Source organism: Lolium rigidum, chromosome 1 (genome assembly GCF_022539505.1).
Source record: "Lolium rigidum isolate FL_2022 chromosome 1, APGP_CSIRO_Lrig_0.1, whole genome shotgun sequence".
Classification (NCBI taxonomy): Eukaryota; Viridiplantae; Streptophyta; class Magnoliopsida; order Poales; family Poaceae; genus Lolium; species Lolium rigidum.
The window spans coordinates 332,988,985-333,001,357 of record NC_061508.1 but is presented as its reverse complement, the minus strand read 5'-3'; positions in this window follow the sequence as shown (position 1 = coordinate 333,001,357).

Below are 12,373 nucleotides of genomic sequence, written 5' to 3'. Positions count from 1 at the left end.
TCCACGGCAGGATGTGAACATCTTTCCTTTTTGGACGCATATTCTGGTTATAACCAGATCAGATTAAAAGAAGAAGATGAAGTAAAAAACAGCGTTCATCACACCTTACGGCGTGTTTTGCTATAGAACAATGCCCTTTGGTCTGAAAAACGCGGGAGCAACATATCAGAGGATGATGCAGAAGTGTTGGCGACACAGATTGGAAAAAATGTGCAAGTGTACATCGACGACATCGTCATAACGTCAAAAAAGGGGGCGACGCTGATCGAGGATCTCAAGGAAACCTTTGACAACCTCGACAAATTCTGCCTCAAGCTGAACCCGACAAAGTGCTCCTTCGGCGTCCCAGCAGGAGAACTTCTGGGGTTTCTAGTTTCAGCAAGAGGGATCGAAGCTAATCCCGACAAAATACAAGCTATCGTAACAATGAGGAAGCCAACAAAGTTGAAAGAAATACAGCAATTAACTGGGCGAGTCGCAGCTTTAAGCAGATTCGTCGCCAGGCTGGGAGAAAAAGCATTACCGTTCTACGCTTTAATAAAGCAAGGGGAGAAATTCCAGTGGAACGAAGAAGCCGATAGAGCTTTCGAGGATTTGAAACGCACAATCTCGACACCACCAATCTTGGTGGCGCCGAAGGAAAAGGAACCTCTCCTGCTGTACATTGCAGCCACACCCCAGGTGGTTAGCACGGTGTTAGTCGTTGAAAGAGAGGAAGAAGGAAAACTCCATGGAGTGCAAAGGCCGGTATATTTCATCAGTGAAGTTTTATCGCCTTCTAAACAGCGGTACCCGCAGTACCAGAAGCTAGCATATGGAGTGATTACAACAGCAAGAAAGTTGCGCCACTATTTTTCGGCACACCCGATAATAGTAGTCAATGAAGCACCTCTCTCAAATATACTGAACAATCCAGAAGCTACAGGGCGTGTCTCCCTTTGGGGAATAGAACTTTCCCCTCGGGACATCACGTATGAAAAAAGAAAAGCAATCAAGTCGCAAGTTTTGCCAGATTTCATTACAGAGTGGATGGAGCTGCAAAACACGGGACCCCCAGATTTATCGAGAACTTGGACTATGAACTTTGATGGATCCAAGAGAGTAGAAGGAGCTGGCGCAGGAGTAATACTCATATCACCCGAAGGCGACAGGTTAAAATATGTCCTACGGATGACGTTCCCAAACGCATCCAACAATGAAGCAGAATACGAAGCCCTCATACACGGGATGAAGATGGCGAAAGCTTGCGGTGCAACTCGACTAAAAATCTTTGGCGACTCACAATTGGTGGTTCAGCAAGTTATGAACCAATGTGATGCAGTCAACGATAGCATGATAGCATATAAAGAGGTGTACAATGAGCTCGAGAAGCTGTTTGATGGATGCGAGGTCAATCACATCAGTAGGTTGAGGAATGATGAAGCCGACGTTCTCGCAAACATCGGGTCGCAGTGCCTTCCAATCCCGCCAGGTGTATTTTGGGAAGAAATAGCGGAGAGATCCACAAAGCCGAAGAAGGCGCAGAAAAAAGCAAAGGAAGAAAAAACTTCGGCGCCCCTCAAAGAGGCCGTGGAGGACGAAGAAGACCAAGAACTTGTGATGATGGTAGAAGTTCCTTGGATGCAAGCGTACATATCGTATATTCTTCGGAAAGAAATACCCGACGATCCAGTTGTGGCAAGGCGAATTATTCGGCGATCTAAAGCTTTCACAGTGGTCAAAGGGGAGTTATACAAGCGAAGTATTTCAGGCGTCCTGCAAAGGTGTGTCACACCCGAAGAAGGAAGGATAATCCTAAAAGATGTGCATGAAGGAATATGTGGTCACTGATACGTCCCCGACGTATCCATAATTTCTGTCGTTCCATGCTTGTTTTATGACAATACTTACATGTTTTGCTTGCACTTTATAATGTTTTTATGCGTTTTCCGGAACTAACCTATTAACAAGATGCCACAGTGCCAGTTCCTGTTTTCTGCTGTTTTTGGTTCTAGAAAGGCTGTTCGGGCAATATTCTCGGAATTGGACGAAATCAACGCCAAACCTCCTATTTTTCCCGGAAGGCTCCAGAACACCGAAGAAGAGTCGGAGAGGGGCCAGAGGGCCACCAGACCATAAGGCGGCGCGGCCTGGCCTGGGCCCGCGCCACCCTATGGTGTGGAGCCCCCAGGCACCCCCCTGCGCCGCCTCTTCGCCTATAAAACCCATTTCGACCTAAAAACACCGTACCGATTGACGAAACTCCAGAAAGACTCCAGGGGTGCCGCCACCATCGCAAAACTCCAATTCGGGGGACAGAAGTCTCTGTTCCGGCACTCTGCCGGGACGGGGAAGTGCCCCCGGAAGCCATCTCCATCAACGCCACCGCCTCCATCATGCTCCGTGAGTAGTTCCCCCATGGACTACGGGTTCTAGCGATAGCTATGTCGGTATACTCTCCCCCATGTACTTCAATACAATGGTCTCATGAGCTGCCTTACATGATTGAGATTCATCCGATGTAATCGGTGTTGTGTTTGTTGGGATCCGATGGATGATACATTATGATTAGTCTATCTATAAAGTTTGTGAAGTTATTGTTGCTGCAATCTTGTTATGCTTAATGCTTGTCACTAGGGCCCGAGTGGCATGATCTTAGATTTAAGCTCTATATTGTTGCTTAGATTGTATCTACAAGTTGTATGCACATGTCACCGTCCGGAACCAATGGCCCCGAAGTGACAGAAATCGGGACAACCGAGAGGGGATGGTAGTGATGTGAGGATCACATGTTTTCACGGTGTGTTAATGCTTTGCTCCGGTACTCTATTAAAAGGAGTACCTTAATATCCGAGTAGTTTCCCTTGAGGCCCGGCTGCCACCGGCTGGTAGGACAAAAGATGTTGTGCAAGTTTCTCATTGCGAGCACGTACGACTATATACGGAAAACATGCCTACATAATTAATAAGCCTGATGTTCTTTCTTAATGCTTTGATTCCTATCAATTGCCCAACTGTAATTTGTTCACCCAATACTTGTCACTTATTGGAGAGTTACCACTAGTGTAGATCGCTGGGAACCCCGGTCCATCTCTCATCATTATATACTCGTTCTATATGTCATTGGAAGTAGTATCAACTATTTTCCGGTGCCATTACCTCTGTGTTACTATTACTGCTGCTGTGTTACTGTTACTATTGCTCTCATATTACTGCTACTTTCACATCACCCCTGTTGCTAGTGCTTTTCCAGGTGCAGCTGAATTGACAACTCAGTTGTTAAGGCTTACTAGTTGAATGCCCGTGCGTTGCTACGGAGCATAAATATTTTAGTAGTGTTAAACATATGGGATTCTCGTCCATATCAATCATCATTGTCCATATTTTGAGTGAAGATCTATTCACCTAGATTGTAATCAGCATCAACCTAACTCAACAACTTAAAAAAACCATTATTTGAGTGCCTGATCAAAATGTGCTCGTAAACATTTAGGAAATAGGTGTAGCCAACGAAAGGCATATTGATGTAAACAAAATGGGCAAGCCACGAATGAGAGATGTCCAAGAATCACAATGTAGCTTCTTCCCGAACAGGCGGACATTCAATTTCACGACTTGATACCATGCCACCAAAGATGATATGAGGAGGGTACGCTGTCCTAAGCCAATGTTGTTTTATCGCTGTAATAGTAACCACATCTGTTTACAGATTATTAAAGATGGACACACTAAGAAATTCAAATGTGATCGCAGAATATTTATTTTATACCAGCCAACAATTCAAACAAAGTACACGTTTTTCATATGATAATGGAGCAACTTAAGATCAATCAATTGACACCAGCAGTTTAGACCAACAGAAGAAGAATGTACAAGTCTATGTTATGCCTACCCATACAACATCAGTGTATCTCTAGCTCTCGACACGAAAACTCATAAATGCTTTCTTTCATATGCAAGAATCAAACTCAATTTCAACACAACATACTCTTATGTTCCGGATGTTCTCCATGGGACGCTTGTTGACATGAACTCTCAGCAGAAGGAACGCGTGGGCAAATGATGTTGTAGTGATCACCTTATTACCCGTGTGAAGCAAGGTCGTGCTCAAATATCCAGGACCAGTGTAGATATTATCTTCAGCACATCCTATACTCCATAGAGTCTCTCCACTTTTGAGGGGTACTTTAAGCGCTCCAACCATGTACGTTCTTATAATATGAAGATCTTTTGTGAAATCGCTTCCATACTGGATCTAAAAGTTACCAAAATGAACATGTTTTAATAGATATTAATAGAAGAAAATAGGTATTCTAGTTTATACAACTGGTTAGTGATTTAACAGTATGTACAAAATTCATCAAGGGATATATATTTCTTTAATTCTCACCTTTGTTCAAGCCTGCTTCATTTTTCACCTTCGTTCAAGCCTGTCATCTTATCTGAATTTTTGATGACTTGGTACCGCTAAAGCTGGAACAACAGAAATATACATATACAATCTTCATTGGGCATAATTATCAATCAAAATCATATTTTAATTAACTCTACATGCAGAAAAATTAATTTTAGTTGAACAATAGGATAAGCACATGGGAAAATTTAACATGGTACGGCAGAAATATTCAATACAATAAGATCTATGTCAAATTTCACTTCTAAGATACCTTCGTAAAATTTCCAATCAAACTCCATGAATTAGTATATCACATGTAGGGTATGTGTTTATGAGTCTGGAGATCCTTGTATTTCTTAGCAAGCCCATAATCGATTATATAGACCTACAGATGAAAAAGAGCATAGGCCGTTATGTTTTGCTCATGTCTGGATAAAGAACTTGGTTAATTGTTAATGTTGCATATTATTAAAGAACTAACACTCATGTAAAATTTATGCCAAAAACAACTCTAGTAGATAACATGTATCAGATATCCTTTTCTGACGAAGCGCACCCACCATGTGGTACACGTGGTGAGCAACTAAATAATTTTTAAACAAACAAAGCGCACCTGATTAGCTTTTCGTCCTAAGCCCACAAGGAAGTTGTCGGGCTTGATGTCATTGTGAAGATATAACCATGAATTGTGATGATAATTTTACATGTGCCGCAAGAGCGTGTCACCGCATGGGGAAGAGCTTGGTGATGCAGCTGGGGTTGACAGCGTGTCATGGACGGGCACAGGATACTGAAAAGAGGTATTAAAAGGGAAAAGTCGAAATTGAACCGAGTGGCATTTGAACCTGCCGCATCGACGGCAGCTAGCAGCTCTAGATTCGAGCATTAAGAAGGACCGGCCAAGTATTCACAGCTAAATTTAAGGCATCAAACGCGTATCTCAGAGGATGAACAGGTAGCGGAAGCTGGTCCCGGGCAGGCAGACCATGCCCCACGGCAGCACACTGACAGAAATAAATGACCGTTGATCAATGGTACATGAGGGCTGCGCACTGTATAACTTTAACAAACGGCAAGTTTTTACCATCGTTGCCTTTTTAAGCAGTGGCAGACTGGCAGAGAGCACACGAGCACTCAAACTTGTTTGCCCCCCCTTCCGCACCAGTGTTCCACACTGTACTCACACAACGACGCACCGAGCTTCCGGAGTTCTCGCATGTGTCAAAGCTCCATAGCCATGCCACGGTCTTCGTCCACCTCGCGACGCAATCATTGTTCGATTAAACGATCAAATCCGTCTGCCAAGAAGCGAAGCCGCACGCAGAGATGCTTCTAGTGCTGGAACCCTGACCTCTGATGAAGCCCGTTCATCCGGGACTGCAGGCCCCCTAGGCCTGGAGAAACAGAATCTGGAAAAAAAAAGCATCAGAACATAAGAACAGCCACAAGTTTCGAATGTGTATTCAAGCAGTTAAACTTCCCACTTAAGCAGATAACTAAAATCTATGACTAACTAACTTTTTTTTTCACTAACAGATGCACTCCGCCAACACTAACTGAATGTGCTTTTCTCTGCAAGGTTGCGGACCTACTCAAAAGATGCACATCAGGACCAATTACTTGCTACACGAACCACACGAATTACTTGCTACATATTCCCACACATACAAATTCTTCATAAGTAAAGTACAGGCATTCGGATTTTCCAAAACAAATTGGGAGGATTAAATGCAGAAAAAAGAATGACCTTTGTTTCCAGCTCGAGTGGGGACAACTATGCCAGCGACAGCCGAGCTTGCCACGCCATGGACATGGACTGAAGGTGCAGAAGAAAACAGGTGATTTCCAGTAGGTAGTCGTGCCCTTGGCATAGACTCCCACGTTTGGTCGTAGCCATGGATGTCTGTCAAGCCGCTGGCCGCAGCCTGTACTGGACAGCCCGACCTCTGCCCCGTGGTCATGGGGGTGGTGGTGGTGGGGAGTTCCAAGTTTGAACCATAGATCGATTCGCCGGATCTCTCTCCGGTCGCCGGCGGTAGATCCTGAACAACCGCCTGCCTCAGACACGTGATCTTTTGTCCTGCCATCTCTTCCTCCCGTCACAGATCAAAAGCAAGACGCCGCCCATTGTCCTAGCTGTGCTCGTCGCTAGGCGCCTCTGCCTCACGATGTTCCTGTACTCCATTATCTTCCATTGTGTAGGGAAACAAAGGGAATGGGAGGGGCAATAATTGGATCATTCGAGGATGCATGCAATCTACATCCGGGAATTGGGTCCCAAATCATTGCAGATCGGGTCTAATTGGAAGGTAGGGGGCTGGATTGGATACCATAAATGCGATCAGACGGTTAGATGTTGAGGTGGGGTGATTGGACGGACAAGATGCTTCCAATGACGACCATCAAACGCGTTGAGTGTCGAACGACCAACTCCCATTTAATAGTAAAGATAAGTATTCTTTACCTCCCCTTGTGTCGAATCAATAAATTGGGTTTTACTTCCCTCGAAGACTATCGCGATCCCCTATACTTGTGGGTCATCAAGACTGTTTTCTGGCGCCGTTGCCGGGGAGGCATAGCTCTACTTATAAGTTCACCGGGGAGTACACTCTACCTCTCTCTCTGTTTTATTTTATTTTGTTTTGCTTAGTTTACTTTTTCCTAGTTTACTTGTGCTTAGTTTATTTATGTCTAGTATTACTTTGCTTAGTTTACTTTTGTCTAGTTTATTTCAGTTTTGTTTTATTTTCCTCATATACCCAAAAATCTATAAAAATTTGAAAAACCGAAAAATTAAAAACTGCTGTTATGGGAGAACCAACAACCTACTTGGAGCTTATAGAATGTTATAATAATTATAGAGAATCAAGAACTGGTAAAATAATGAGTGCTATGATAGAAAAATTGAATACAATGGCTAGAATCTTGCTTAGACGCCATGATATAAACTGTTGCTCTCAACAGGATACTAAACATCTTAAATTTCAATGTGGCTTTAGTGAGGAATTTTTAATTAAGAACTATAATCGGAATTGCTATATTCATTATGGGTTTGAAGAGGTAGAACAATTTGTCTTATTTATGGGAGCCTCCGAGATAGAATCCTTCATGGTTGAGAATTATGAAACTTGTGCTATTTGTAAGGACCTTAAAGATTATGTCTCTACTATCCTTAATTCTTGCATAGAATGCTACGAGTAGGAATCCTTATATCCTTGATTATAAAGAGAGACACATTAATGCACAAGAATGCACTCACAATTTGCAGGAACCGGTGGAAGAAGAAATTGATGAACCTGAAAGCTCATTGGATGAAAAAGAGGAGGAAATTGATGAACCTGAAAGCTCATTGGATGAAAAAGAAGAGGAGAGCGACGAACAAAAGGGGGAAGAATGGATTAGCTACCCATGCCAACCTTCTAATGAGAGTAACTCTTTATCTCTTACACTATTTGATTGTCCTCCATGCTTACCGAAAGAGGTTGAATGTTATGTTCCTGTGGATTCTCTTGAAATATTCCCTATGAGTAAAACTTGTGAGAATAATTATGCTACTGTTATTTATGATAATCCATGCTACTTTGATAAATCTTATGATAATGCTTTGTTTGTGCCTGATATCGAAATGCATGGTACTAAAGAATTTTGCGTAGCAAATGTTTATGATAAAGCTCTAGATGATGGTCCTATGTTACTTGATAATATTAATTGTACTACTAATGAAAATGGGATTGGAGAGTTATTGACTTTATCTATGTGTCCCATATCTCTTGAGATTGATCAACTACCTTGTTATATTATTAATAAAAGTAAGTTTGAAAGTTTTAATTCCACCATTCTTGAACTTGATAAAAATTATGTGTTTGGAAATCATGAAAAGTATGCTTCATGTGATAGTTATATTGTTGAGTTTATTCATGAAGCTACTGAAAATTATTATGAGAGAGGAAAATATGGTTGTAGAAATTTGCATGGTACTAAAACACCTCTCTATATGCTTAAAATTTCGAAGTTACACTTGTTCTATCTTCCTATGCTTGTTACTTTGCTTTTCATGAACTTGTTTATTTACAAGATTCCTTTGCATAGGAAGCATGTTAGGCTTACATGTGTTTTGAATTTGCCTCTTGATGCTCTCCTTTGCTTCAAATACTATTTCTTGCGAGTGCATCATCAAAACTGCTGAGCCCATCTTAATGGCTATAAAGAAAGCAACTTCTTGGGAGATAACCCATGTGTTATTTTGCTACAGTACTTTATTTTATATTTGTGTCTTGGAAGTTGTTTACTACTGTAGCAACCTCTCCTTATCTTAGTTTTGTGTTTTGTTGTGCCAAGTGAAGCCTCTAATCGAAGGTTGATACTAGATTTGGATTTCTGCGCAGAAACAGATTTCTATCTGTAACGAATCTGGGCTGTTTTCTCTGTAGGAAAATCAGAAAAATATGCCAATTTACGTGCGAGTTCCTCAGATATGTACGCAACTTTCATTAGTTTTGAGTTTTCTGATTTGAGCAACGGAAGTATTTTATTAAAATTCGTCTTTACTGGCTGTTCTGTTTTGGCAGATTCTGTCTCTGTTTTTTTGCATTGTCTCTTGTGGACTTTAAGCAAGGCTTTCTAGACATAGAGGGCTGTAGCTAATGTTTTATTGAGTTCTTGCAATGTGCCACTACAGGACCAAGGTGGATTCAAATTTTTTGAGTACTAACCCCTCTAATGAAGTTTATGAGAAGTTTGGTGTGAAGGAAGTTTTCAAGGGTCAAGAGAGGAGGATGATATATGATCAAGAAGAGTGAAAAGTCAAAGCTTGGGGATGCCCCTGTGGTTCATCCCTGCATATTTCAAGAAGACTCAAGCGTCTAAGCTTGGGGATGCCCAAGGCATCCCCTTCTTCATCAACTTATCAGGTTTCCTCCCCTGAAACTATATTTTTATTCGGTCACATCATATGTGCTTTACTTGGAGCGTCTGTGTGTTTATTTTCGTTTTGTTTGTTTGAATAAGATCGGATCCTAGCAATCCTTGTTTGGGAGAGAGACACGCTCCGCTTTTTCATATGAACACTTGTTCTTCGTTTTACTTTTAATGTTCAATGATAAAAGTTGGAAGCTACAATACTTATTGTTTGGTTGGAAACAGAAAATGCCTCATATGTTGTGGATAATTTGACACTTGGCAATTGTTTTGAGCTCTCAAGTAGATTAAGTTTTTTTTTCATGTAGTTTAAACCTATTAATGGAGAACTACTGTAGAGCTTGTTAAAATTGGTTTGCATAATTGATCTCTCTTAAGGTCTAGATATTTTCTGGTAAAGTGTTTGAGCAACAAGGAAGACAGTGTAGAGTATTATTATGCTTGCAATATGTTCTTATGTGAGTTTTGCTGTACCGGTTTATACTTGTGTTTGCTTCAAACAACCTTGCTAGCCTAAGCCTTGTACTGAGAGGGAATACTTCTCATGCATCCAAAATCCTTGAGCCAACCACTATGCCATTTGTGTCCACCATACCTACCTACTATGTGGTATTTCCTGCCATTCCAAAGTAAATTGCTTGAGTGCTACCTTTAAACAATTCAAAATGCTTCTCAATTTGTGTTAATGTTTTATAGCTCATGAGGAAGTATGTGGTGTTTATCTTTCAATCTTGTTGGGCAACTTTCACCAATGGACTAGTGGCTTCATCCGCTTATCCAATAATTTTGCAAAAAGAGCTGGCAATGGGATTTCCAGTCCCAAATTAATTAACCTAAATAGACACTCCTCCATGGTATGTGATTGTTGGACGGCACCCGAAGGATTCGGTTAGCCATGGCTTGTGTAAGCAAAGGTTGGGAGGAGTGTCATCATAATAAAACTAAAATAAAAGGGCACTCCTTCATGGTATGAGATTGTTGGCAGGCACCCGAGGATTCGGTTAGCCATGGTTTGTGAAAGAAATGTTGGAAGGAGTGCCACCCAAAAACAAAATAAAATGGGAGCCGCTCTTTGAAGGTTTGTCTGGCAAGGGGGTTAGAGTGCCCACTACCATTCGTTGACAACAACAAACACCTCTCAAAATTTTACTTTTATGCTCTCTTTATGTTTTCAAAACCAAAGCTCTAGCACAAATATAGCAATCAATGCTTCCCTCTGCGAAGGGCCATTCTTTTACTTTATGTTGAGTCAGTTTACCTACTTCCTTCCACCTTAGAAACAAACACTTGTGTTAACTGTGCATTGATTCTTACATACTTGCATATTTGCATTCATCATATTACTTTATGTTGACAATGTCCATGAGATATGCATGTTGAAAGTTGAAAGCAACCGCTGAAACTTATATCTTCCTTTGTGTTGCTTCGATGCCTTTACTTTGAATTTATTGCTTTATGAGTTAACTCTTGTGCAAGACTTTTGATGCTTGTCTTGAAAGTACTATTCATGAAAAGTTTTGCTATATGTTATCTACTTGTTAGCAACTATAGATCATTGCCTTGAGTCACTTCATTCATTTCACATGCTTTGTAATAGTATGATCAAGGTTATGTAAGTAGCATGTCACTACAGAAATTATTCTTTTTATCGTTTACCTGCTCGGGACGAGCGAGAACTAAGCTTGGGGATGCTGATACGTCCCCGACGTATCCATAATTTCTGTCGTTCCATGCTTGTTTTATGACAATACTTACATGTTTTGCTTGCACTTTATAATGTTTTTATGCGTTTTCCGGAACTAACCTATTAACAAGATGCCACGGTGCCGGTTCTGTTTTCTGCTGTTTTTGGTTCCGGAAAGGCTGTTCGGGCAATATTCTCGGAATTGGACGAAATCAACGCCAAACCTCCTATTTTTCCCGGAAGGCTCCGAACACCGAAGAAGAGTCGGAGAGGGGCCAGAGGGCCACCAGACCATAAGGCGGCGCGGCCTGGCCTGGGCCCGCGCCACCCTATGGTGTGGAGCCCCCAGGCACCCCCTGCGCCGCCTCTTCGCCTATAAAACCCCTTTCGACCTAAAAACACCGTACCGATTGACGAAACTCCAAAAAGACTCCAGGGGCGCCGCCACCATCGCGAAACTCCAATTCGGGGGACAGAAGTCTCTGTTCCGGCACTCTGCCGGGACGGGGAAGTGCCCCCGGAAGCCATCTCCATCAACGCCACCGCCTCCATCATGCTCCGTGAGTAGTTCCCCCATGGACTACGGGTTCTAGCAGTAGCTATGTCGGTATACTCTCCCCCATGTACTTCAATACAATGGTCTCATGAGCTGCCTTACATGATTGAGATTCATCTGATGTAATCGGTGTTGTGTTTGTTGGGATCCGATGGATGATACATTATGATTAGTCTATCTATAAAGTCTGTGAAGTTAATGTTGCTGCAATCTTGTTATGCTTAATGCTTGTCACTAGGGCCCGAGTGGCATGATCTTAGATTTAAGCTCTATATTGTTGCTTAGATTGTATCTACAAGTTGTATGCACATGTCACTGTCCGGAACCAATGGCCCCGAAGTGACGAAATCGGGACAACCGGAGGGGATGGTAGTGATGTGAGGATCACATGTTTTCACGGTGTGTTAATGCTTTGCTCCGGTACTCTATTAAAAGGAGTACCTTAATATCCGAGTAGTTTCCCTTGAGGCCCGGCTGCCACCGGCTGGTAGGACAAAAGATGTTGTGCAAGTTTCTCATTGCGAGCACGTACGACTATATACGGAAAACATGCCTACATAATTAATAAGCCTGATGTTCTTTCTTAATGCTTTGATTCCTATCAATTGCCCAAGCTGTAATTTGTTCACCCAACACTTGTCACTTATTGGAGAGTTACCACTAGTGTAGATCGCTGGGAACCCCGGTCCATCTCTCATCATTATATACTCGTTCTATATGTCATTGGAAGTAGTATCAACTATTTTCCGGTGCCATTACCTCTATGTTACTATTACTGCTGCTGTGTTACTGTTACTATTGCTCTCATATTACTGCTACTTTCACATCACCCCTGTTGCTA